Raw genomic sequence first — 27,909 nt, 5'->3', positions numbered from 1 at the left:
CGCTCTCACAGACAGCTGGTCCAGGCAGAGCCCAGTGAATAAGAAGGGGCGGGGCTACACGATAGAAGAGGAAGTGGTTGATCTGTGCTGCAGATTTGAGCTTTTGTGATGGAAGTCTAGTCGAGCTGAATGCCTGGTGTAAGGTATAAATGTTTTGGGGGATGTTTACAGCCATTTTAAAGCTTTTTTTCTGTATTGATGTGAGTCCTTCTATATAATATGGCTTGTTTTTCTTATCTCCCTGAAGGTGAGATGTCACCTCCCTTGTCTGGGCTGTTTGTTGATTCAGATTTTGCAGCTAAGGTTTCATCGTTGGTACATGGAGGGGACACACAACTGGCTTTGCTCAGTGATAATATTTCATGGCAGAGGCCTTTGGTAAGTTCATACAAGGAGTCAGTATTGCCACTAGCAATATTAGCAACTGTCTATACAAGCTACACTTATGGATTTTTCCCTTGATTTCAGGATATCTGTGCATCCCCAAGTTTATTCTCAGAAAAAAACCGTCTTAATTTGGGGAAGCAAGGAATTCTGGGAGACTGCTGGTTCATATGTGCTTGCACAGCACTGCAGAAATACGATCGACTTCTTGGTCAGGTAAGAACCCCTCCTTTTCCATCATTATGGCATGTTTAGGGGTAGATATTTTTCAATAAATGATTTAGCCATACATAATTACTGTATATAGTATATACTGGTCAGTTCTTTATACACTTGTGTTTATTTGAGTAATTCTTCTTTTAAGGGGTTGTTCACCTTTAAGTTAACTTTTAGTATGTTCTAGAATGGCTAATTCTGAGCAAATTTTCAATTGGTCTCCATGATTTCTTTTTTATAGTTTTATAACTATTTGCCTTCTTCTTCTGACTCTTTCCAGCTTTAAAATGGTCACCGACCACCATCTAAAAAAAAAAAAGTGCTGTAAGGCTATAAATGTATTGTTATCTTTCTATTACTCATCTTTCTATTCAGATCCTCCCCCAATTATATTCCAGTTTTTATTCATATTAAGCATGGTTGCTAGGGTCATTTGGACCCTAGCAACCGGAGTACTGAAATGGCAAACTGGAGAGCTGCTGAATAAAAAGCTAAATAACTCAGAAACTACTTATTATAAAAAATTAAAATCAATTGCAAATTGAGTCAGAATATCACTCTTTACATCATACTAAAAGTTAATTCAAAGGTGAACAACCCCTTTAAAATTGTGGCTATTGGTGATCAAATTTTTATGATCCAATAGAATCCAAGCTGAAGCATTTCCAGACATGGGAGTACATATGATTTTACTAAACAAATGTGTATTGCATTCTAAAATTATAATTTATCAGTATAATGTTTGCTGTCCAGAGTGGTTGTTGTGGTTCATTGGGGTTGCTGGTATTTTACTTAAATATCCCAGGCATCCCTAGCAAAGACACAGCACATGTGCACCAAAGAAAGATCTGAAAGATGTCTAATGCGCACGCACAAGTCTGAAGAGTAATAACTGGAAAGCAAGATAGTGGCATGAAGCTATACCCATTTTTTTCTCTGTGGCAGTGCATGGGTTCACCAGACCAGAAATAAAATTGCAGTTTGAATTACTGCAGGTTGTCATTTACATAGTAATAACAAGTAGTAGTTATGATCCACACATAATTAGGAATTATTATTATAGACCCCCCCCCATTGTTCTCTTATGCAGCCATGCAACCTTTAATATTCCAGCTGTGCATAACTACAAAATAAAGTGTTTATTCTGCAGCAGCTGATACACGCAAACTTTATCTATAGCTCATACACTTCTTTGGATTTCTTTTCACAACCCTGAACCTGGGCCAAAATAGTAAATAGTAGTAAATAACAGATTTTATTAATATACGCGTTGTCGGCATACCCGAGAAACAGGAGGGAGCCACTCCTGAACTGTACCTGGAAAACCTCCTCAGGGACCACCTGGGGGCTGCCCAATTATCTCAGATGTTCCTGGTTGAGCGGGCCCATAGTATTCCATCGCGGCAACCTCCCCCGGGGGCTCCCCCGCGCACCATGATTGCCAAGATCCTTAATTACAGGGATCGCGACGCCATCCTGAGGCTGATGCGCACTAAAGAAGACCTACACGTCGGAGATGCCAAGATTATGATCTATCCGGATTATACTATGGAAGTCCAGCGGCAAAGAGCCAAATATGCAGAGGTCCGGAAGAAGCTCAGGGATAAAGGCATTCTCTATTCTACAATTTTTCCAGCCAAGCTACGAGTGGTGGACGGCAACAACACCAGATTTTTTGTGACGCCACAGGAGGCCATGGACTGGCTGGAATGGCGATAAGGCCCTCCTGCATCCTGCTCACCCCTTGGGGTGTACCTACCCTTTGGGGTTTCTGTCCACTCTTCAGATGCGGACTTGTGGCCTTGGGTTCGTGAGTATATACCCTCCTTCCATGGGGTACCAAGCTGTGTTCCTATTTACTGACCACCACTCATGTCTTCAATGGATAGTCTCTCATTGTTACCAACTGTTTTTTCTGTGGGGACACTCACCAAAACCCGGAGGACTGGGGGCCTGTGCTTATGTTGAGTATTTTGTTTAACTACATAGTGTTTATGCTATAGTCGCCATGTCCCTGGCGATGGCTATTAAGGTTTTGTTAGGGGTCGAGGCCCACCCCAGTTTACAGGGTGGGCAGGGCGGGCTAGGGTGTTGTGGGACTTCCCCAGGTTTTTTCCCCTTTCGCCCCCACTCCCTTATTTACTCGTGCAGCAGCGAGGTTTTGACATACAGTAGCATTTTTCTATTTGATTATGGCTAAGGTTACTTTGGTTTCATGGAATATCAGAGGCCTTAGTGATAAAATTAAGAGGGCACTCCTATTCAATGCATTGAAACAATGGTCCCCGGCGATTGTATGCCTTCAGGAAACCCACTTAACAGGCCAAAAAGTCCTATCGCTGAAAAGGGCGTGGGTCGCTCAGGCGTACCACGCTACCTTTTCCACTCATGCAAGAGGGGTCTCCATTCTAGTCAGGAGGGGCCTTCATTTTTCGCTTCATCACATTCATGTGGACCACTATGGTAGATATCTTATCATGCACTGTACTATTTACTCCTTTGAATTTATATTGGTCAATCTGTATGTACCCCCTCCCTTCACAACGGACCTTCTGGATACGGTAATGCGGAAGGTGGCGGCTCTTCCATTGGTCCCTCAGTGCTGGGTGGGTGATTTCAATAGTGGCATGACCCCTGTGTTGGATAGGCTTAATTCGGCTGATACCAAACCAACTAAATTGAAGGCCTGGTCGGACTCAATGGGGCTTCAGGATGTCTGGAGGGCCAGACATCCTGGGACTAAAGTTTTTTCCTGTCATTCCGCCTCACACCAAACTCTTTCGAGAATAGATATGGCCCTGCTGTCCTCCGAGATGGCTAACAAAATTGGGCACATTCAGTATGGTGCCAGGTCCATTTCCGACCATTCTCCCTTAATTGTCACTATACAACCTTATGCAGGGTCCGGGGATAGAAGGTGGAGGCTCAGCCCCTTGTGGCTCACACAAAAAGAGGTGGCGGATAAAGTTTGCGAGACGGCAGAAACTTATTGGGATGAAAATCAGGGTTCAGCCTCCCCTTCTGTGCTATGGGATGCGTTTAAGGCGGTCTCGAGGGGTGCCCTGATTCAATCCATTAGTAGAGTGAGGACTGAGGCCAAACGGGAGGTTCAGCAGGCATCTTGGGAGTTGGAGGCGGCGGAATTGGCGTATGTTGAGGCCCCCTCCCCTGACTTACATAATGGCTTGATGCAGGCCCACACTAAACTGCAATGTAAAATGACAGCTGTTACCCAGAAAAAGCTACTATATGCTTCCCAGCGGGGGTTTGAGCAAGGTGACAAGTCGGGCAAACTGTTAGCCTATCTATCCAGAGTTACCAATCCGCAAACAATCATTCATAGGGTAATATCTGCTACCGGGCATCCGATTACGGATCCGCGTGAAGTAGCAGACGTATTTGTTGAGTACTTTACCAATCTGTATTGTTCCCAGGTGTCTTACACTGAGGCCCAGCTAACAGAATTTTTATTGGATATTCCCCTGCCTACTTTACACCCTTCACATGTAGCTTTACTTGACAGTCCCATTACACCAGGTGAAATCCGTGAAGCTATAGCCTCTATGACTCCAGCCAAGGCCCCGGGTCCAGATGGGCTACCCCTGGAGTGGTACCGTACCTTGGGGGAGAAAACACCGGCCACACTCTGTGAAATTTTGAATCAGGCCAACCAAGCCAGTAAACTCCCGCCCTCCTTTGCTAATGCGCTTATTGTTTTGATCCATAAGGAAGGGAAAGATCCAGAACAATGCGGTTCTTACCGTCCCATCTCCTTAATAAATGTAGATGCCAAAATCCTGGCAAAGGTGCTGGCGGTCAGATTGCAACAGGTTATTACTCAGTTAATTGAACCTTACCAGACCGGTTTTATGCCCAAGAGGTCCACAGATGTTAATTTAAGATGGCTTTATTATAATTTGCAGGTCCCTCATGACAACCTGGGATCCAGTGTGGTAGTTTCTTTAGACTCCGAAAAGGCGTTTGATTCTATTGAATGGCCATACTTGTGGGCAGTGTTGGAGTCCTTTTGGTTTTGGTAAACAATTTATTAAGTGGATCAAGTTGCTTTACAGTCATCCCACGGCTCAGGTCTTAGTGAATGGCTTTATCACTCCGTCCTTTCCACTGGGCAGGGGGACGCGACAGGGCTGCCCCCTGTCGCCCCTCCTATTTGCTTTGGCGATAGAGCCACTGGCCACTCAATTTCGTATTTCCACTAATCTCACTGGTCTTAAGTATGGCCGAATAGAGGAAAGGATCTCACTATATGCGGACGATGTATTAATTTATTTGGCGGACCCTGGTCCCTCTCTAACGGAAGTGTTAAGCATCTTTGCCCGATTTACCATCTATGCCGGCCTCCGTATTAATTGGACTAAGTCTGTGATCTTTCCACTGGACCCGGATTTAGACCCCCAGCTAGCGGCTGACTCCCGCCTTAAGTGGGTTGATTCTTTTAAATATTTGGGGATCACCATCCATTTGGATCCAAAACAATTTGTGCCCTTGAACATTTCTCCTATTAATCATCAACTGGCCACAGTATTACAGGCTTGGGGTAATCTCCCTTTAACACTCTGGGGCAGAATCAATATTGTGAAGATGGTCTATCTACCCAAGTACTTATATCTATTTCATAACTCCCCAACGGTTATACCCAAACAAACCTGTAAGGCCATACAGGCTCTGATTACCCCTTTTCTTTGGTGTAACAAAGCTCCTAGAATCTCGTCACTCAAGCTGATGGCCACGTCTATGAATGGAGGATTGAATCTCCCTAGTTTTCACGACTACTATATAGCTAGCCAACTTAGTTATATTAACTGGTGGTCAACGCAAGACTTGAGTAATCCTAATGTACCTCTACAAGCCCGTCTAGTGGGATCCCTAGAAGCCCTTCGTAATTGCATCCTCAGGAAGCCAAGGGACTCGCCTACACTGCCCCCTTGCATGGTAGCCCCCCGTGCGGCGTGGTTAGTTGCTCTGAGAACACTCAAAATGCCATCCCCTATCCTGTCCCCACGGCTGCCTCTCTGGAGGAATTCACACCTCCAGCACTTCCTTCCATCAGAGGCCATGTGGTTTTGGGCCCAGCATAATGTCAAATACCTGGGGGACATTGTGAGTGATGGGAGGTTCATGGATATGGTTCCGTTGAGGGATCAGATGGGCATTCCAGACCTTCCTATGTACCGTTATTTGCAGCTGAGGCATATGTTTAGGGCACAATTCGGGTCTGGGGAATTGGTATTGGGGGATCCTCCCCTTCTGGTCCAACTGAGGAAGGAGGACCCAGTTAAACTGGTTTCCAGGCTCTATGCCTGTCTGCAATCCTCCAAATCCCCCCCATTCCGCTCCCTTTTCAGTCAGTGGCAGACTGATATCCCCAGTTTGACTGAAGAGCACTGGGAGGAAGTAACGGATAGGCTTTACCAATTCCAAATAAGCACCAGGGACAGACTTATTCAGTACAAATTCTTAATGAGGATTTACTTGACCCCGAATAGACTTCATCGAATGGGGAAAATACCCCTTCCATTGTGTAAAAGGTGTGGAGATAATGATGGCTCTTTCTGGCATATGATCTGGACGTGCCCTATAATAGCTAGATACTGGGATAAGGTGGTAGGCTATATTGTTGATACGCTGCAGTTACCCCCTCTAAAGTCACCGGAAATTTGCCTCCTGGGTCTGTTAGATGATATGATACCAGCCAATAATACCAGGGTTCTGGTGAGGACATTGCTATTTTATGCTAAAAAGGTACTTGTACTGCATTGGATGGCCCCTGCTCCTCCCAAGAAAGCGATCTGGTTTTCTTATGTTAATAAGATGCTGCCTCTAATAAAGTTGACCTATGAGGCTAGAGGGCAACCCGACAAATTTGATAGGATATGGGGTGTCTGGATGGAGACACATATGTTAACTTTGCCGTAACTGTGTGGTACATATATTGCTGTGCTTTGACAGATTGTAAAGTTAAGACTGCTGCTGTATTATTATTTTATTTTCTTGCTTTCTTTTATCTGTTCCCCCTTCCCTTCCTCTGTATCCCCCCCCCTTTTTTTGAAAATTCAATAAAAAGAACACCTGTTAAAAAAAAAAAAAGGCTTTGACTCATGGCAGCCTGTTTTCTGCAGAATTTTTTTACATAATCCTGTAAATGGCAGTTAGGCTGCAGTGAAGGTTGAAAAGGGGATTACTGTTGGCAGTTGGCTGTTCTGCTGAAGAGAGGCTGCTAATAGTGAGAGATGCATTTTTGAACATATGGGTGTATCTGTTACACGTGTTGGTAATAAAAATTCATGAAATAAATAAACATATGCACAATTCAACACCTAAAAGAGACTGTAAGTATAGAATCTATGGTGCAGATTACTCGGAATTCTTTGTCAGCTCTGCAGAATTGATATAGTGGGCTTCTAAAAACACTTTTAATATAGTATAAACCTTGATATAGTAATTATTTACATAAAATCATTCTATAATAGATCCACTTTAATCAAATGACCATCTACAAATTTATATTAAAAGTGATAATTCTTCTTTGAATTACTGTGTTATCTCCATCTCAGTTCTTTCTTTTTCTACATTAGTAGCCTTAATCTTCCTCCCAGGCACGGACTAGGCTGCCAGAGTACCTGAGGATCTCCCAGTGGGCCCCAGTCTGGAAATATTTCCATTAGCTCATAAGTCTATATAATTGTATAACACTTGGCACTGTCTCCATCTGATATTTGTGAGAGTGGTCCTTGTATCTCCGGGTCTCTGGTAGGCCAGACTATCCTCTATCTTTGTAATCGTCTTTTTATCTGCAACAGTTCAGTGCTTTACTGCATTCACCATACTTTCACTACCCTGCACAAACTTTATCTGTTTCAGGTTTTCCCTGATGGTCAATGTACTTGGACTGATCCCAATTATTTGGGCCAATTCACATGCAGATTTTGGCGCTTTGGCCGCTGGGTTGAGGTGACCATTGATGACAATCTTCCATGCTTAGGAAACAAGCTCTGCTTTTCCCACTGCCAAGACCAAGGGGCATTTTGGCTGCCATTGCTGGAAAAAGCTTATGCGAAGTATGTTGTTTTCTTTTCATGATTCCTGCTATTTAATATATTGGACAGAGGCAGTGCTACTTATCTAACTGAAAGCTTTGCAAGCAGTATTTCAAATATATTATATACATTGGTGCATGGTGTGAGCCTCATTGCTTGTTTGGAAACACTTGCATTTTATATCACCTTTTCTTAACACTCACTAGTTAAGCACATTTTAATATTTCAAGTTTTGTAAATATTCATATATTACATAAAACACGGAAGCAACAAATAAAATAATCAGATGTTTTCAATCAGCAAATTGTTAAAAAACACCATCTAAATCATGGTAAGAATGGATTCCTGAGATAGAATTTGCCTTGCAAAAAGAGAATGGATTTATGTATATTTTAGATCACCTCTTTCTGCAGACAGATCTATGTGTTAAGGAGATGGGGCTTTATATTATGCATTGTTTCAAGTGCGCTCTGATCAATCAGTGCACAACCTGATATGCTGGTCATTATATGGGAGGCAGGCATTTCTTTTGCTATTGTCTGTAACTATATATTAGAGGGGAAAAATGGGGTTAGTTTTAAGATAGGAATCTACTGCTAAATCACTCCCCAATACTAGTTATGGTTTTTGTAACTTTTTTGTGTAGCTGATACAAGTTGCCCAACAGCATTTAATTGAAGCTAACATAAGTTTCTCTCGAAAAGTCCTAGAATTTGGGGAAACTGATATAAACGTTTTATAGTTTTTGAGCTGTGTAATGTTTTGCTTTAAAGGACATGCAAAACCTACATTTTCCTACCATGTTGACATCTGCAAACAGGACATGTATGCTGTAAAATTCATGCAATACAGAATACAGGTTTACACAGGCTCAACATACTGTACTTTGATAAAAAGTTCTGCTGGGGTTGAGCACTGTAATGGTTAAGCTGAGCTCAGGGGGAGGTGGTTAGGAGAACAAAATAGGATCAGACAGCTAGAGCAGAGTTCCTATGGGAATCAGCAATGCTGTCTTTTCATTGGCTGTTAGACTGGAGGGTTTAGTTATCTGAGCCAAGAAGAACTGAGCATGCTCATTAGCCAACAGCCAAAGTAAGTTCCTGAGGGAGGGGGCAGAGTGGGTTACAGGAGAAGAATTTCTAAGTTATTAAGAAATCCTTCTCCTCCTCCTCCTCTAAGCAGCCTTACTGTTAACCTTTAACAACCAAAGTGGCAGGTATCTAAAGATTTCAAAGATTTTTGTGGAGAGGGTTTACAGGTCCTTTAACAACTTGTACATTGCATGGCATTTTCCTGTGTTTAAGTAATATTTTATTGAATTGTAACCTAGTTTTCATTGTCTGTTTGTTTTGTCATCTGCACAGGCTACATGGCTGTTATGAAGCTTTATGGGCTGGACAGGTAGCTGATGCTCTGGTGGATCTCACAGGAGGTCTTGTGGAGAGATGGTTTCTGGGGTCTGAGGATGAAAGCGGCAGAGAAAAACTGTTCAGCAAATTAGTTTCATTAAAAGATAGATGTGCAATGTGTTGCTCGGTGCTTCATAACAGAGAACGTAAGTAACACATGTACTGTAATACATAGACATCCTTTAATTTAACTTAGATTTTAGGAGATGTGTGCACTTATGTTCCTTATACATCTTGACTGCCAAGCTGTGTATCACCAAAACCATTTGCAGTAATGCTGTGATTAGACAAATATGAAAATGGTCGCTTTTAATGGCAGAGGTCAAAGAATGAGGGAGCTGGATTATAGTTGTTGGTTGTGGTCATATTATAATAGGTATTCAAGGGATGAGTGCCCACTAAATGACCAAAGAAGATAGAAGAACAAAAAGACCGTAGTGTGTATGCAGTGTCATAAGTGGCAGTTCGGAAATCATTGAGGTCTAAAAGTGAGGCTTTCATTGCAGGATCTGTTGATTGTGAACAAAAAATCACTTGAGTGTTAAGGCAGAATAAACTTTACCAACGAGTCAGTTTCAGTAGAAATATGACCATATACGTCATTAAAAGTACTTTATATATATCTGGATTCTTTCAAAAGATAGGTGATGCGTGGATCCATGAAACAGGGAATCTGTTCAGTGCAGTTCAGTTGCTGTCGTAACTTTACCGCTTAAGAAATAACTGGGTCTCTTCATGAAGCAATCTACAGCAGGGGATGCTAAAATTACAGTATGATTTCCAAGCTACCAAAAGACATGAATCTGTCATTAGTACTTGCATTTGGTACTAGATGCAGAGCATGAATCCTAATTAAACAGACTTATCAAAACAGCTCTTTGCAAATAAATTCAGCTAATGTGGATTCATTTGAAATTAAAATTTTTATTGTGCAGAATAGGAGAAATTTAATCTGGTCAGATTATTTTATATGTTAAAAGAATAAAGTCATGAAATAAAAACGTATTCTAATAGGTTCCATGTAATCACCATCTAACCTCCTTTTTTTTTTTTTTCTACAAGGAGTGGTGGAGTTAGGAGAACCACATGCCTACACAATCACTGATATTCAACATGTAGTCACTAAGGGTTGCAAAGACTTGTTGCTGCTCCGCTTGCACAACCCCTGGGGAAGAAGCAGCTGGGCTGGCTCTTGGTGCAAAGGGTGAGTGGTTTTATAGCCAATAGAGAGTAGAGTAGTTCACATTAATGATTAACGACTTCTAATTTTTTCCTCTGTCCAGAGATGATGGTTGGAATGATCTGGACCCCAAAGACAGCACTCAGTTGCTTTCTGGAGTACAGGAAGGAGAATTCTGGGTAGAAAAGCAAGAATTTTTGCAAGAGTTTGATGAAGTCACAATAGCTTTTCCTTGCAGCCACGAAGGGCACTTACAAAGCATTTGGACAGGTTGGTACAAAACACAAGCTCTCTCAGTAAAGAGGTGTGTAACCCCAAAAATGTTACTTATTCATTTGTTATGTGATGCAGGGAAATACAGTATACTTGCCATAGAATGCCATACTGTTAGGCTAATGTAGATACACACCTGCTGAATATATCAGTAGCAAAACAAAGACTAATACAAATAACATACATAAAAAGAGAGTGATAGGCATATAAATTCTAGCCCAATGACAGTAAATTCTAAACATGTAACCTAAAAAAGGCCTATTAAATAATGATGATACATTAAAAATGATTTCTGTGACTGACTAGATAGCCAGGTACATACTCCTTTGTCTAATATCTGAAATAAAATGACTATAAATTATCAGAAGTGACCATGCTCTCCAGGCGAAATGTAATATTAAGGCATAGTATAAGAAATTAAATTGAATACAGCTATGATTACTTTTTTTAAGGGGGCAGGTACAGTATGTAGACCTTTTAAGAAGGACATCTTATCAGCAGTGGCTTTGTGTAGTGCATGCCAAGAACAAAAATTACTTGTTGTAAATGATGAAAAAGGATTAATGTACAGGTTTTATTACTAGATTCATTATTACTCTACAAGCAGCAGATATACGGATCCTGGGTTAAAGGTCATAGTGCTGGTGGATCTCGTAACAACATTACTTTTTCTGAAAATCCCAAATTCTGGTTGCGAGTGAAAGAACCAAGTGAAGTGTTTCTGTCACTGATGCAAATACCTCATGGTGGAGTCGAAATTCCAGAACCTGTGCATGGTGTATATCGGAGAAATTTGAGGCTAAACAGGACAGCCTTTAACGCTGTTGGATTTCATGTGTGGAAGGTAACGTCACTGCCAAGTACATTAGAGCAGGGACATTATCAGTTTTGTTAATTTGAATTTTCTCAACAATTCCATCATCCACTTATGCTAAGCCCAGTTTCTGTCATTCATTCAAGCAGCTGCTTACTCTAAATGATTTCAGTATCTACACTCATGTTAACTTGGATATTCCCAAGCATTCCAACATCTGCTAATCCAATTTTCATAATTTTTTTGCTCTTCTGAATGCAGTAACGTTATGTAGAATATGCCATCCAAATATTCTGCATCACAATAAATACAATCTAAATATTTTGTGCTTTAGCCACTTATACTTGGTGGAAGGGGCTTCAGAAGTCACAACAAAACCCAGGTCAGTATTTTGCATAAAATAGCCAGCATTGCTTTGTCTTTTCCTAAACATGTAGGCAGCATGTATGTGTCACACAAACATCTTTTTTTACAAACTCACTAGCTTAAAATGATGTGAGTTTATTTTTCCCCTGTCAGGTGGAGAAACGTCGATTTAAGCTACAAAAGACCCTTTCATCTCTGCCTTTGGCTGGTACTTCATCTCACTGCTATGATCGACAGCTGCATCTATGCTGCAACCTTTCCCCTGGGTATCACCTACTGATCCCCAGCATCTTCCTCAGGGAGGCAGAGGGGAACTTCTTGCTGCACATCCTTTCCACTGGCAACATCACACTGAGGTTATATCATGCATCACAAATCACAACATAACATCCCATCCTCCTTACAACAAAACACAGAGCTCTGTTCTGCATTACATATGCTCCCGTGCAGCTTTTATTTATGGAAAATAACAGACTGATGCTATAACTGTAAATAGGTAGATACCTGAGGTTGTGATGCAGGTAAAGGATCTTATATCTGTAACCCCCATTATTATGAATGCTTTCAAAACCAGTAATGCTATTCACCACAGTGCATGTTTTTAATAAAAACTTTATTCTGTCCTGTTCCTCTGTAATAATAAAAAAGTGCCTTGCTTTACTAGTGACCAAATAGGACTGATCTGTCTGTTTGTCCCCTGTGACAACTGAATCACTTTAGAACCCCAAGCACAAAACATTCTTAACAGATGCTATAACTATTACATAACAGGGCTTTCTTGACAGCTGCAGTTATGGGAAGCAGGCTGTTCTGCTTAATTGTTACTTATTGCCACAGAAATACCACATTAAGGGAGGATTGTAGGAAAGATAAAAGTGCTGTTCTCATACTGTTCTTTTTGTCTGACACAGTGAATGTGCACCATCTTGGGATATGTCATCTGCCAGTGCTGATTTGACATGTGGAATGTGGGAGACTCAAGAGCTACGTGGACAGTGGAAGAAGGGAAGCAATGCAGGAGGAAGTAGAAACTTTGATTCTTACACCATAAATCCCTGTTTTCCCTTTTCTGTGCCTGACGGTGCTCCTCAAATAAGGCTGACACTTCGGCAGCAGCACAGTGGGGAGAAATGTCATGCTATTGGGTTCCATGTATACTCCGTAAGTTTTGTTTTACAGTAGACAGTTTGTTCACTGAAAATAGAACATAGTGGTTTGAGCAATGTGATGCAGTAATATCTAAATACTTGTTCCAGAGTTGTCTTTAACACTGGAGAATATCTCTGGGGCCCATAGTCTTCTGCTGCCCCTGTACCCACTTAGAAGCTAGGAAAGCAACATTAGCCTTGTAAGAATGAGTCGGTTTTACATTGCGATAATACTGGCTTCTGTTTTTGATTGTTTTTTTGAAATAGGTAAATTGACTTACATGACAAAAGTATTACGATTACCAACTGCACTTTTTTCCTCTCAACATTTTTCACCCTTTTACCCCTTAAGGTAACTAGCAATGAAAGTGTTATTTCTAATTCATTGGAACCATGCGTTAAGTGCATTCCTCACAGCCACTGCCAAGAAGTGTCCAAACTTTGTGTTCTCCCACCTGGACAGTATACCCTTGTGCCTTCAACCTACCTACCTGACCAGGAGTCTAACTTTACTGTAACTATTGCCACAAAAATTGAGAGGTAAGTAGTTAATTTAGTCTTTTGCTGTGCCACCTTTTCTTGTTTCTTAATTCCTGTATGTGTGTTAGAGTTGTACCTTATTTACAAAGGCTTGCATGGTTTTTGACACAAGTATTCATTTACTTTGACAGAAAACCAATACAGAGTCTTGAAACACTTGGCAAGGTTCTGCAGGAGGTAAGAAGACATTAGAAGAACATTACAATTAAATATTCTCTAGACAAGTCAGTATTGGCTATATTTTGTCCTGACTTATCGAGTAACGATGACCTAATTTTATGTCTTATGCATACTACAGGCTTCAGGACAAATTTAGTTATCAATTTGATTGGTAAACAATGTTAGGTGCTGATGACTAGAAAGCACAGAGGTCATCCATTAAGCCTAGTGGGCAAGCTGTGATTTTAAGGATGAGGGCACACAGAGCGATTGCTCAGCTGCTCATAACTTGCGTTTTTTTTGCAGGCTGAGCGAAGCGGATCTGCTCACTTTAACACCTCAGTAAAACTGCACTGACAAGGAAAGCCTACATGAAGCTGAGCCAAGTGGGGATCCGCATGAAAATGAGAAGCAGGTATTTTCTGGCCAATTCCCACTCGGCTCTGCTTGTGTAGCCAAGTAAAGGCAGAAGCTATACTTGTCACCTGAGTTTTACTGAGATGAGCAAATGCAGTGGATCTGCTTCACTCAGCCTGCAAAAAAAAATGCAGACTAAGAGCAGCAATCTGCCTAAGAAATAAAGATTTGTCTAGCTGCCTTTTCTCTTTATTATGGCTACAGATAAAGTGTCAATCCATGACAACAAATAGAAATGGGGTAAGAAGCTTAATAGGAGACATAGCAACATGTTAGAGCATCGATAAAAAACAAAATATTTGGGTTATATGACATTTTCAGAATAATCTTTCAAGAACGTCAGTGTTCATCTGCTTGGTGAAGTTTGAGGGCACACTCAGAGGGTTCTCAAAAGAGTGGCTAAACTGTATACAGAGGGTTCTCATTCTACCATATTGCTTGTGGTTTCTGAAGATGGACAAAATACTTCTTTCTGCACCAGGTGATTTCAAATGATCTCAAATGAATTTGGTTAAGTTTGTCTGAGCATTTGCTACTCATATAAATTGCTTGCCCCATTTTTCACTTCACATGCCTTTGATATATTGCTCAGCTCACATTCTGAATGGGGCAGAACTTTATATTAAATATCTAGCCAAAAATAACACATAGTGGGAGAGTCACCATCAGTCGCTATCAATGCCAGGTTTTCTATATTGTATATGTTACTTTTGCTAATTAATCTTTTGACCTCCTAGTACTATTCTGCAATGGCAGGTAGGTTCTTCTAGGACAGGGTCCCCAACATTTTTTATCCTTGAGCCACATTCAGATGTAAAAGAAAAAAAAAAGCTGGAGCGCAACAAAATTATGCAAAAATTTCCTGGGGTGCAAACTATGGGCTGTGATCGGTAGCCCTTAGGTGTACTAGCAGCCTACAATAGGCTCTGTTTAGCAGTACACCTGGTTTTTATGTAACCACAACTTGCCCCCAAACCAGGAATTTAAAAATAAGCAACTGCTTTGAGGCCATTGGGAGCAACTGGTTGGGGAACACTGCCCTTGGACAACTGGTGCATTTCTTAGGCAGTAGTGCACTTTTCTGTGTTGTTTCTTCACACTTCCTTAGTTGGCAATATTGAGCCAGCATTGGTTGGTGACTCCTGCTTACAGAATGTAAAGTTTATTGGCCACGTCAGACCATAGAAGCAGTCCTGCAGACATATCTGTACTTGACCTTTGTGTCAGCAACCTCATTGTGGAAAAATGAGCTTACCAGTTATGGCTAGCTTTAGTCCTTGCTATACACAACTTATGTCTTTGAAAATAGAGATGTTCTTTATGTAGGGTGGGAGTAGCTTCATGTGCTTCAAAAATTGATTTTGAAAAATATTAAATGAACATTACACTCATGCATGCTATATTTTGTTGTTCTAGGTCTCTTTTGTATCTGTAATGAAGTAAAGTACACAATACATCAAGAAAATTCTCTTTGCTGGTGTATGGCTCAGAACGCCATTAAAAATTATTTATTTTTCTTAAATGCTTTGTGTGATTTCGTTTTTTTTTTAACAGCATGGTGACATTTCATACCACTTGGATCACATAGGTTAGATTAATTTTTTTTAAAGGTTTTTATTTTGCATTTTATAACAAAAGGACAACAAACAAACATAATAACATTCCGGGTTCCATCTTATCATGAGTATCACAGTACAGCATAATCACTCCGCATATTTAAAATCTGTATATTTGGGTATGCTTGGTTTCAATTTGGATGCTTTATCTGCTACACCTAGATCACTTGAGTAGATGTTATACATAGTTGCGTCACTGGTCACTTGACCTTTTTGACATTAAGGCTCCTCTGTAGCCTCCAACCAATCACGCCACACTAAGTCATACTTCTGAGGGCACCCTCTTGCAGTATAGGTGAGTTGTATTAAGGGGAGCATTGTTTTTATCAAGTTCAACCAGCCATTAAATGTGGGGGATTGGGGAGACATCCAATTCAGAAGGATAAATTTCCTGGTATAGTAGTGTGCGGAAGAGAATCCTCATGGCCGCTCTAGGGGTGACCTCCAGGCCTGGACTTGGAGTCAAAATAGGACCTGTCATTCCAAGTACACAGAGGCCCAAACAGCCTCCTACCAGCCCAACCAGCCCACAATGAAGTAGAAGACTTCATATGTTTTACATTACGCGGTAAAGCATGCTATAAATTGCCGTATGTTATGCACCGTTGGCTACAATAGCCACTGTTTTATGCTCTACGCTCCTCAAAGATACGTGGAGGAAATAAAAGTAGCAGTTATTACCATACATACACACACTATGACATTTTCTTTGCTATCATATATATCATCCAGGATTATGAGCGAAACGAGCAATGAAACACCCTCTTGCAGTATAGGTGAGTTGTATTAAGGGGAGCATTGTTTTTATCAAGTTCAACCAGCCATTAAATGTGGGGGGTTGGGGAGACATCCAATTCAGAAGGATAAATTTCCTGGCATAGTATAGTAGTGTGCGGAAGAGAATCCTCATGGCCGCTCTAGGGGTGACCTCCAGGCCTGGACTTGGAGTCAAAATAGGACCTGTCATTCCAAGTACACAGAGGCCCAAACAGCCTCCTACCAGCCCAATCAGCCCACAATATGGTAACTTTCTATGGAGCCGTACAGCAGCCCCTCTGGCATTTGCCAGAACCCACAGATTGCCAGTCCGGGCCTGGTGACCTCATCAATGCATACCTTAGAGGTGATGAGTTCAGGTAGTGCAGTTTTTTCCTGAATATAATTGAGAACCTGAGACCAGAAGGCTTGGATTCGGGGGCATGACCAGATAAGGTGTAGGTAAGATGCCTCTGAGGCAGTTTAGATTAATAATAGTAATATGTGCTGATTAATTTCTGCTACCATGGAAAGCGTTACTGTCTGTTTGAATTTTAAGATCATTTGCTATAATCCCTTTTCCATGTGTCTTTGGGGGTTATTATTGTTATTAAATTATTTAGATAATCATTAAGATAATACCTACTGCTCCCCCTGTGACCAATGTGGTGGCCAGCTCAGCATACTTTATGGCCCCTACTAATAAACAGAGTGTTCAAATTGTTCTTTTGAGCAGTATAAGCTCAGAGCAATGCAGCTGTAAAACTATTTATGGGTAATATATGTCAATGGACATGATTTCAAGCCCTATCTTTCTGCATGTATTTGACCTTATATTGTAAATAAGTAGAAGACTTCATATGTTTTACATTACGCGGTAAAGCATGCTATAAATTGCCGTGTACTGTATGTTATGCACCGTTGGCTACAATAGCCACTGTTTTATGCTCTACGCTCCTCGAAGATCCGTGGAGGAAATAAAAGTAGCAGTTATTACCATACACACACACACACTATGACATTTCTGCTCTTTGCTATCATATATATCATCGAGGATTATGAGCGAAACGAGCAATGAAACATAATTATGGCATTTACAGACACATAAAAAGTAAGATGTAATTGAACACAAAAAAAAATAGAAATTTTACTCTGTAATCATTTATTCAACAAGAAATTAACGGATATGCTGTGCAAAAAGTAAGTACCACCCTTGGCTCTAATACCTGGTGTTGACCACTTTGACAGAAGCAACCTCAAGCAGGCATTATTATAACGCTCTCTTTGACATCACTGCAGAGCAGGCCCATACCTCCCGACTATCCTGATTTTCATGGGACAGTCTGATAATTTGATTTGGACAGCTCAGCCTCAGGCTTCTTATTCAAATGTCCTGCATTTACAACAGAAAAGAGTAATTAGATCAGGAGGTTTTTGGCAAAGAACCTAGAATACTCAGACCCTGCACAATTGTAACTAATAAGATAAGCAGTTCTATTGAGACTTTAAGCTTAAAGGACAATTTCATGTTCTTTAGAAAAACTGTAATAACACATAAAACATGACCTTGCAATCCAGAGAAATGTGCCCAAGCTTTCCATAACCTGCCAAATTCTTCAAAAATGGGCATGGTATTTAGGGGTGTGACCATAAAATGGGTGTGGTCAAAAATAGGTTCCCGCTACACATCAGATATTTTTTTCCCCTCTTTACATTTTCCAAATGTTTGGAGGTATGGACCCTAGCATATTAATAAGCAATCTGAAGGGATGTATTTGTTTTTTATTAAATGATCATGGCATTGTGGGGACATGGTTACAAAGTTGGCATGGTAAATATTTCACCACCTCTATACTCAGAGAGGTTCCGGCCCGGACTGGCAATCTGTGGGTTTTTGCAAATGCCAGAGGGGCTGCTATAAGGTGCCATAGAAAGTTAGCGGGCTAATGGGGGCTGTTTGGGCCTCTCAGTACCTGAAATGCCAGGGCCTATTTTGACTCTCAGTCCAGACCTGGAGAGGTTCTTTGTTATGTCTAGGGTTGCCACCTTTTCTGGGAAAAAATACTGTCTTTCCTATATATTCATCTTTTTTTCCCTAATAATAACATTGGGATCAGCTATCATATTTACCGGCCAGACCGGTAAAATACTGGCCAGGTGGCAACTCTAGTTGTGTCCCTCTTTACGTTTTTCAAATGTTTGGAGGTATGCAATTTAGGTATACCATATCTAAATCAGGAAGCCAGTGATGGTTGTAGTTTAGCAAAAACTGGATGAATTTTATTGAGATTATGGGTTATTTTGGTTTTATAATTTGCCTGGTTTTGGGATTAAGGACGTGGTCTTAATTGCCCCAGATATTTCACTTTATATAGAGGTATGCAGCTCATCCAGACTGTGACCTGTCATATCAGGGAAATTGCAAATTGCATTGTAGCTGGATTCTGTAGAAGAAACGTCTAATTTTTACATGAAGTGAATAACTATGGAAATGTATGACGCATGTTTTCAAGGGGAGTAACAAATGTCTTACTGACACATATACCGTAGTTCCTGTTACAAAAGAAATGATCGTATAACGCATACAATTAGACGTAGTCTGTTTAGAGAAACCATTCCATATTACGTCATGTTGTATATATGTGCCTCCTCAAAGATGGCCGCTACGTCCTTCCACTGAGTGACGCGTGACGTTTTCTCATTTGGCTGAGGCAAAACGCAGTGGTTTGGCCTGTTCGCTGAATGCTCGTGAGATAAAGGAGAGTTTGGTACTAGAGCGACAGGGCTCTTCAATGAGCGTCACCAAATTCAAGACATATAATGGTTTTAGAAAGATGTTGAGATGGCGCCGTTGAAAACCAGCGTCCCTGATACCATGGATAAAGTAGACATGTCACTCGATGAGAGGAACTGGGGGGCTTTTGTTGAGCTGAACTGGGTAATGTAGCACCTGAGGGCTAGCGCTGTTCCAAGCTATAAAACTGTATGCTGGTTACCTTGTTGTGGATTGATATAAATGAACAAACATGTACATAATCGTGAGCTTGGGAATACTTGTGCATTTTATACCTGACAAACATGCAGCTTTGCACAATATTCCGTTAGCCCGCTTACATCTCTGTGTAACTGTTGATTTTGCCTAAATCCGTATACTGCTCTTTTTTTAATTCATATATTCCCTATCTGCATGCCATTTATTTAGTACTGGGAGCAAGTTTTCAGCACACTCTATATATACCTGACGTGTGTTTTGAAGCCGACGTATCACTTTCCGTGATTTTAGTGACGTTCACCTGCAGCAGTTTTTCCATGCTGAATGTATGCTAAATCGCCTCTGTTTGCTGTCACTTGGAATAGCCTGACTTGTGTCAGATTTTCGTGTGGTAACTGTAAATATGATGGCAGGGGATGTGGAGTATTCGCCCACCTTGCATTTTATGTGGGGGGAAATGCTCTTAACAAAAGGAGTTGTTTCTATATAGACTATGAGCACTTGACTCTTAAACTTCAAAGCTGAAGTAATCACACTCTGAAAAATGTCTTTACAATATATGACAGCAGTGACCCTTTAATAGAATCTATACAGGCTAGCCATCAGGTTACCCCACCCTACATGTCCTTTAAGGAGAACTAAACCCTAAAAATGAATGTGGCTAAAAATGACATATTTTATATACTGAACTTATTGCACCAGCCTTAAGATTCAGCATCTCAGTAGCAGCAATGATCCAGGACTTAAAACCTGTCACAGGGAGTCACCATCTTGGAAAGTGTCTGGGACACTCGCATGCTCAGTGGGCTCTGAGCAGCTGTTGAGAAGCTAAGCTTAGGGGTTGTCGCAAATTATCAAGAAAATTAGGTTTGTCTGTAATATAAGCTGATGCTACAGGAATGATTATTAAATTCTGATGCTAATTGCACTGGCTTCTGTGCTGCCATGTAGTAATTATCTGTATAAATCACCAATCGGCCTTATATTGTGACATTTCTATTCTATGTGTGCTGTATATTGTGAGTGGGTCCCTAAGCTCAGTAAGTGACAGCAGCATAGAGCATGTGCAGTGAATCAGCAGAAAAGAAGATGGGGAGCTACTGGGGCATTTCGAGACAGATCTAAAAGGTGGCCATAGACATAACAATTACGATCTTTCTTGGAAAAAATCTTTCCAAGAAAGATCGTTCATTTCAATACACACGTGTAGAGCTGAATTGTCCGATATACAGGTAGATATACAGGAAGAAACAATAGATTTCAACCTGTATCTGACGATTCAGCACTAACAGTGGGCGATGTCTGGGTGCCTACAAAGGCACCCGATAAAAATTTTCCGTCTAGCCCGATCGACGAGCTGATATTCAAGTCTTCAAGTCTTCTGCTGATATCAGTCGGCTCTTTTCCCACCATACACACACCGAATATCGTACGGAAATTTGTTTTGTACGATATTATCTGTGCATCTATGGCCACCTTTACTGCTAAAGGGATGGGGTTGCCTTGAGCTGTTACAGAAGCACAAAATATAATGTACAACATTTCTAGCCTAATTCTTTAGTTAGACTTTAGTTCTCCTTTAAACCCTTTACAAAACACTATAAGTAAGACGGTGGACAAGAGAACCTCAACATTTATCCCTACTAAATTCCTTTATGACTTGTTTAATACTATTAGGCCATGCCACCTTCCAGACTCTTGTAATTGTATATAACACAAGATTCTGGCTAGATAGTTTGCGAGAATATGGCATTTTAGCAAGGTTCAAAATGCAAGGTATAATGAAGACAGGCCGTTATCTATCTTGGTGCAGAGAGACCCTAGTGCTTGTGTTATTGAAAGCAGCTGCAAGCTTTGGACAACTCAATCAAATTATTGGACGTGGCACATTATCATTACACACACACACACACACACACACACACACACACACACACACACACACACACACACACACACACACACACACACACACACACACACACACACACACACACACACACACACACACACACACACACACACACACACACACACACACACACACACACACACACACACACACACACACACACACACACACACACACACACACACACACACACACACACACTGCCATCTTCCTCAAACCTTTAGATTAGGCTAATACACAACCAATCTGCAGCATTTACAAAGTAGGAAAAGGAAATAGGGAATAAGGCTTTATGGGGTAGTGATTTTTTCCATAGATTTACCTAAATAATCGTGTACATATTTTTTTTTTTTTTTACACTTGCCAAATACACTCCCTTGAAGAATTGAAAGAAATAAAGATGCAAAAAAAAAAGGTAAAACCCAAAAAGCACATTAACATGCATAATGTGAAAGTCTAAGAAGTACAAGTGTATATGATTTTTTTTTTTAAAGATTTTATTTATTAAGTTTTCAGGGGAGGGGTACAAAAGAAGAAGGGGGAAGACAAGAAAAAAGATAATACACAACTTACGGTTCAGTTCCAGGTTACATATTACTCAAGGTTTTAAACCCTGCACATTCACAAAAGCACAGTAGACACAGTGTATATGTAGTGATTTACTATGACATTGCCCCTGCAATGTAAGGAAAGAGGTCTCCTAACTAGCAACAGAGTTAGCAGGGCATATCTACTAGGTTGACATCAAGCCAGGGGTTCCAGACCCTTTCAAATTTTGACGGGCAGCCACGGGCTATGTATGTGAGCTTGAGAGATGGTAAATTTTTATTGATCAAATTGGTCCAGGCAGTAATAGTAGGGGTATTATTTCCCATCCAGCCCATCACCACCAACTTTTTAGCATAGTATAACAACGTTCTCATGAGTGTCCTTGACCTGTTTAATGGCAATAGTTCATCCACCAGACCTAATAGGCATACTTCTGGGGAGCATATACGTGGTAGTTCAAGATTCTCAGCTAAGTACTGAGTGACCCGCTTCCAGAATTTCTGTATGGGCGGGCATTGCCATGCAAGGTGTAAGAAGGACGCCATGGGTTCTTGACATCTAGGACAGAGGTTGTTCCCCTGTCTGCCCATCTTCATCATTCTGGCAGGTGTGATATATATTTGGTGGGTGAACTTGTATTGTATGAGTCTATCTCTAAGAGAGATCAACCCGTCATAAAGGGAGTCAGTGGCTTCATCCCATTGTTCATCACTAAGATTGGGAATGGATTGTTGCCAGCGACTTTTAGCTCTATCGAAAGGGGAGGGCATCTTATCCATCAATGCATGGTATAACCTTGAGGTTAATTTCTTACGTTCAGGGTTATGCAGGATCACCTCCACTGTGGGATTGGCATAGGTAATAGGTGAAGTGTTGAATTGTGCCCTAAAGGCATGCCTAAGTTGGAAATATCTGTATAATTGGAGGTGGGGGGCCTTCAACTTTTCTTTAAGTTGCTGAAAGGTAGGGAAAGTTTGGTCCACCAATACATCACCAAGGACTTTAAGGCCCAACATCGGCCAATAATGAAAATCTGGTATGCTTTGTAAATGGGGCAGGTTGGAGTTACGCCATAGAGGCAGGTATGGTGATATTAGTGGGGGTTTATGCCCTCCATTTGCACAGGCCATCCTCCAGGCCTTGAATGGGGTAGAGACAGTGGTTGGATAGTCCTCATAATCTGTCAGTTGTCTATATGGCAGGTGTTGAATGGCTTCCAGTGAACCAATTCTATTAGCAAGTAGGAGTAGAGCCCTATCTTCTACATCGCTATGTATCCAACAGTGGAGGTGGTGCATTTGGCTAGCCATATAGTAGTGGCGAAGATGCGGCAGACCCAGGCCACCCTTGATGACTGGGGCCGTGAGAGAGCGCCATGCAATGCGAGGAGACTTATTAGCCCATAGAAAGGATACCAGCAGTGAGTTTATTTTGCGAAAGGTATCCTCTGGAATCCACACTGGGGAATTGTGAAGTTTATATAGCATTTTAGGCAAGTATATCATTTTAAAAAGGTTTACTCTGCCCCAGAGAGTAATAGGCAGCCTGGACCAAACCAAGGATGCCTCTTTAAAGTGTTTGATAACAGGGTCAAGGTTGTTCTTGGAGTAGAGTGAGGTAACTGGGGAGATAGTTATGCCTAGGTATTTGAAGCTGGAGACCCACTGGAGGTCAAGGGTTGAGGGAGATGGAGCCAAAACCGGGTCTATTGGGAGTATGACTGACTTGGTTTTGTTTATTATCAAACCTGAGAAAGTCCCATATCTCTCAATATCTTGAAAGGCCGCCTGTAAAGCCCCATAGGGATTCTCTAGGAAGAGCAGCAGGTCATCTGCATATAGGGCCAGTTTGTCTTCCAGTTGGCCATATTTAAACAAGTGTATATGATTTAATACCCTTGCAGATAAATGGCAAATTTACTACAGGTGTGCCCTTTTGCCACAAGCATTATTTTATGATTCCATTATCTACCCAACACCATTTTCTTTCATATTTGTATATGAAATGGGTAGCAAACCAAAAGACAAATGTCTCCCTTGGGGGTGACAGGGGAAGCAGGATGGGTGAAACATGTAACTTCAAGACACGTCAAGTCCACATTCCCCCAGTAGAAATAATAAAGATTGGTACCAGTTACACAATTTCTTGCCTGCGCCACTGCTTCTGTCCCACTTAGAAGCTACTGCCAATGCAAATTCTGTAAGAGGTTGTGGACAAAACAGGCTCAAAACCGCAGATACTTTGCTGCAAGGTTTATTCAGCACAACATGTTTTGAGCATTGTGGCTCTTTATCAAGTGTTCAAAGGTGCACATCATACAGACAACTTAAAATACATTTGACTCCTCCCCTCCACCGTGATAGGAAGATAAGTTAATTAGAAACTTGGAGATCAGAGGTTACTGCAATGGGGATTTGTTCGCCTAACCTCCATTTTAATCCAATCATATATACGGTACATCAATCAGTACTACATACACTAGTATAAAGTGTCCCTTGTGGGTGATAAGTCCAAACAAAGTTTCCATGAAAATCCAATAGATACACTTAACCCCTTGTACTGCAACAAAAGCCTACAAGAAAGAGTCCAGATTGCTTCAAGTATTCACATTTCATGTAATCAATCTTTTGTGTACTGTTGATTAAGCACTAATTGCACGAATAAGTAATATTTGGATATTTACTTTACCTCCCTTTATAGCGATACTGCCCAGTTATTTAAAGTTGTCTGTATGATGTGCACTTTTGAACACTTGATAAAGAACCACAATGCTCAAAACATGTTGTGCTGAATAAACCTTGCAGCAAAGTATCTGCGGTTTTTGAGCCTATTTTGTCCACAACCTCTTACAGAATTCACATTCCCCCAGTACTTTTGGCAAATAAAATCTGTTTGTCCCAAGGCATCATGTTCTATTAATTCATTCTGCCGTCTCTGTGGGATTTGGTGGCTTCCCATGGACTTTATTATTGGTAAATATAATTAGACCTACTTTTCATTGGGCACACAAACATGAACACTTTGTTTCGATTATTTGCCAATTGCATGAACATTCAGTTGACCCATGATTTAGTCACCCAAAGATCACTATACCATATATACTCGTGTATAAGCCGACCCGAGTATAAGCCGAGGTACCTAATTTTACCTACAAAAACTGGGAAAACTTATTGACTCAAGTATAAGCCTAGGGTGAGAAATGCAGCAGCAACTGGTAAGTTTCCCAAAATTTCTCTAAATAACAGATAGCTAGAATCTCAGCTGCCATACAGCAGGACAGGACTGCTGCTTACAATGGGGATCAGATAGGACCTGTGCAGCTACTGGGACAGAATGCTCTGTTATAGAAATAGCTAGAATCTCAGCTGTACCCCACTCGAGTTTACATACTATTGTATTTACAATACATTGCCTTCCAATAGCAGACACCTGTTGCTTGTTGACAATGCACTTTCCCAGAAGCATGGATCACCATGCGGCTTCCATTGCCGCCTCCTACAGACACCTGCTTTGCCCTGTTGGGTTCACACAGCACTACCCCAGCAGCCCTGAACACATATTACCATTATTACAGTACTTATATGTAGCCCTACTCTCTGCTAGCAGCCCTATACATAGAGCTCACAGGCGGTCTACCCAAAGCACAATGCGTCATGTACAGTTGCAAGTGATGCACCACTTTCGTATATTAATCACCACAAACCTGCATTCAAATCACCCCTGCAACAGCAGATTTTCTGAGAGAGCCGTGGGCACTCTGCAAAGGTGTCGGAGCATCACTATCTCATCTAACAAGGGAAAGCAGCCGAAGACTTCGGCTTTTAATGGCGCAGAGGATGGGAAGTATCGAACACTTACGGCAATGGAAGAAATTGAATTGAAATAGTAGCAATGACTCACTTCACAAACTATTTCCTGAACGCGTGACTCATTTTCGCTTAGCGCTTCCGTCTTCACTGCCTGTTCGGCCGGGACACAGGCACTACTGGTAGCTCAGAATGGATGCCCTGGAATCGGAGAGCAGGCTCAGAGGTACAGGAGATCTCGTTTATGAGCGGGGGCGGCGTTGAACTGATTCCCGCTCCCGGCAACTTTATATATATACCACTGTAGTTTCAGCACTGAACAAGGACCCCCAATAGCAGCCCATTAGCGTGCCTGTCTGTCAGGATGAATAGGTTTAGGTGTCTGACCCGCGTATAAGCCGAGGTAGAGTTTTTCAGCACATTTTGGGTGCTGAAAAACTCGGCTTATACGTGAGTATATACGGTATATAACTGTTAAAGATCAAAGGATCAACAAAATATTTAAACGGTATCTGTGTGATGCCATGTACTCTCCAGGTGGAATTAGGGTGACAGGCAGAAAATTTTAGAAAAGATATGCCCCTCTGTGCCCAGCCTTTGATGTAACTGTGTTTTAGTTTTACTAAACCTATAAAACATGAACTTTAATAAGCTTTAATCAAACACCAGCTACATCTATTCATTTAAATTTCCTATCGTTTATGTTAGTGAATCTGGAAACTTTGCTAAATATTACTTCAGGAATTTGTCAGATTTCAAAGATGACAGAAAGTCTTAAATTTTACACCCCTTGATTTTTTTTTTTTTACGTTCTTTGCAATTATATCTCTTCCTACAGACAAACCTATTTTTATTTATTTATTTACTGTTTAGGTCACATTAGCACTAGGATTTATTAGAATGTTACGCTTTTGCTTACTCAGATTTTTGTTTTTCAGATGATATTATCAAATTGAACAAGCAAGAGCAGAACAGAAAGCAACTAAAAGGCAGATATAATGGCTCGTTCCGGCAGTTCAGGAACAGTTGGGGCAGATGGGGAGCCCAGCGAACTTCAGGTATTGTAGCTCTTAGCGTACTCCTTTGCAACACCTGTTCTTTGGTTGTGCACTTCTTATTCATGTAGGACTTGTCAAAACTTTCAGTGATGTACATTGGTTGTCTGGTGATTTTGGGGTAAAAATCAGTATACCATACATACTAAATCATTTTTGAGCAAATACAGTATCTGTTTCTAATGTTATTTGGTTAAATGCAAAACCTTCAAAAAGTGCTGGACTATAGACAGCACTTGGGTGCTTCCTTCACTGCTACCACTATTTCTCTGGTAAAACAGTTACTTCTGTCATCTATATATTGAGTTAGGATTATAAATAAGTGCACTTGTGTATAGTGCTCACCTTCACTGAATCCCAGAGTCAGTTTGGGATTTGTCCAAATCTGAGCCTTTTTTTAAGCATGATTCAAATTCGGGCGCATCTAAGAGCCTGGCTGAATCTGAACCCTTTATAAAGCAAAAAAGAATCTGCAGAGCGTGCTTTGGCTATTACCACCACTGCCATTTTTCCAAGGGTTAAGAATCGGTTTGGTATTTGCTGAAGTAGGAAATGGGGATTGGGCCAAAAACTGAGGGTTGGGTGCATCCCTATACAGTAAAATGCCCTATGCAATGATAAAACATTATGTTGCTGAAATTGAAAAAAGTTTTTAATTGCATTAAGCATATTGTGCCGTATCATCAGTACTGAAACCAGTAGTACGGCTAGAACTCATACATTTTTGTCAATCAATTCTTTGCTCTTTGGTAAGCATATACAGGTATGGGACCTGTTATCCAGAATGCTCAGGACCTGGGGTTTTCCGGATAACGGATCTTTCCGTAATTTGGGTCTTCATGCCTTAAGTCTACTAGAAATTAAACCCAATAGGCTGGTTTTGCTTCCAATAAGGATTAATTATATCTTAGTTGGGCTCAAGTACAAGCGACTGTTTTATTATTACAGAGAAAATGGAAATCATTTTTAAAAATTTGGATTATTTGGATAAAATTGAGTCTATGGGAGACAGCTATTCCGTAATTCGGAGCTTTCTGGATATTGGGTTTCCGGATAAGGGATCCTATACCTGTATGTATGTGTGTGTATATATATATATATATATATATATATATAAAGTTTCACATAGAGCCGCACACCAATTTCTTCATCATAAATCAAGTGATGTTTATTTGCATAGATTCGTTTTCCAACGTTTCGGCCCTCTTTAGGGCCTTTATCAAGGATAAAGGCCCTAAAGAGGGCCGAAACGTTGGAAA

The 27,909-nt window shown here is 40.9% G+C and overlaps 1 long non-coding RNA gene across 4 annotated transcripts in view; it reads left to right on the top strand.

Annotated features, from left to right (window-relative positions):
- capn10.L overlaps positions 1–27,909 on the top strand; it is a 28,717-nt gene continuing 808 nt past the window's right edge. Inside the window, exons 1-14 of one of the 4 annotated variants that reach the window (XR_005961344.1) lie at positions 1–143; positions 248–378; positions 469–600; positions 7,483–7,679; positions 9,023–9,213; positions 10,130–10,271; positions 10,351–10,517; positions 11,105–11,364; positions 11,854–12,056; positions 12,612–12,861; positions 13,201–13,388; positions 13,520–13,565; positions 14,286–14,445; positions 15,381–15,687. This is a non-coding gene — a long non-coding RNA (calpain 10 L homeolog). Of the gene's footprint in view, positions 144–247; positions 379–467; positions 601–2,060; positions 4,641–7,482; positions 7,680–9,022; positions 9,214–10,129; positions 10,272–10,350; positions 10,518–11,104; positions 11,365–11,853; positions 12,057–12,611; positions 12,862–13,200; positions 13,389–13,519; positions 13,566–14,285; positions 14,446–15,380; positions 15,688–26,533; positions 26,654–27,909 lie in introns of those variants that run through there. The other 3 variants (XR_005961346.1, XR_005961345.1, XR_005961347.1) reach the window with 3 other exon arrangements.

Source organism: Xenopus laevis, chromosome 5L (assembly GCF_017654675.1).
Source record: "Xenopus laevis strain J_2021 chromosome 5L, Xenopus_laevis_v10.1, whole genome shotgun sequence".
NCBI lineage: Eukaryota > Metazoa > Chordata > Amphibia > Anura > Pipidae > Xenopus > Xenopus laevis.
This window is presented reverse-complemented; position numbering and strand designations above follow the sequence as displayed.